This window comes from Cynocephalus volans, chromosome 5, assembly GCF_027409185.1.
Source record: "Cynocephalus volans isolate mCynVol1 chromosome 5, mCynVol1.pri, whole genome shotgun sequence".
Taxonomy (NCBI): domain Eukaryota; kingdom Metazoa; phylum Chordata; class Mammalia; order Dermoptera; family Cynocephalidae; genus Cynocephalus; species Cynocephalus volans.
This window is the reverse complement of record NC_084464.1, coordinates 134,505,569-134,506,363: the sequence shown is the minus strand read 5'-3', so window position 1 is coordinate 134,506,363 and position 795 is coordinate 134,505,569. Positions and strand designations below refer to the sequence as shown.

At 31.8% G+C, this 795-nt stretch overlaps 1 non-coding gene across 1 annotated transcript; it reads right to left on the bottom strand.

The window, feature by feature from the left end:
• Positions 1-226: 226 nt before the first annotated feature.
• Positions 227-360, bottom strand: LOC134379378 (small nucleolar RNA SNORA1). The gene has a single exon (XR_010023777.1). It is a non-coding gene; the product is annotated as a small nucleolar RNA SNORA1 (small nucleolar RNA).
• Between the last annotated feature and the right edge of the window lie 435 nt (positions 361-795).

Below are 795 nucleotides of genomic sequence, written 5' to 3'. Positions count from 1 at the left end.
TCCACATAAGAAACTAGAACATTTCAGAACTGCATCAATGTTTTCTTCCTTGAGAGAAGATTTATGTTTGTCCCGTGAGGTTGGCTAGGCTAAGCACTTGCAATCTAAAATCACCTAAATCTAAGTATGGAGACTTAGATCATTTTTTTTTAAAATATATTATTTATTAGTTTCTAATATTGAAGTCAACATTTTTGTTGGTACATTTTGTCAAGAGCTTATAGAAAAATGTTACAGGTCTCATTGTCACCACTGCAATACATTTACTGTGATGGAAGCATAACCTGTGTCTCAATTTAGCCACATTAACAATTTTGGACACCATGATCAGTGGTGCCCATTCTCATCTAGAATGAGGCTTTGACTTAGATCATTTGAAGCTGCAATAGCATTATGGTTCTAATGACCAAAGTTTAGAGTTCCAGAAGCAGAGAGAATGATGGCAAGGCAATGTGTGAGTAGAATTTTCTGAATTAATGAAAAATTTGGATTATCAGAACATCCCCAATAATATACATTAAAAAAAATCAACACCAAGATACATTGTGTTGGAGCATTAAGGTAAAAAGACAAAATTTAATCAGATCGAAAGAAAGCAATCAAGAAGAAAGAAAACTATTGCAAAATCAGGAGATGTAGCACAAAAAAAATCGTATAAATAAATTCAGATTCATCAGTAATAGTAATTACTACCAATGCAATGACAGTTAAAAGTCATATGTTGTCAAGTGAAATAAAAAGAAACACTTAAAATAAGAGTACACAGAAAGGTCAACAGTAAAAGGAGAAAATATA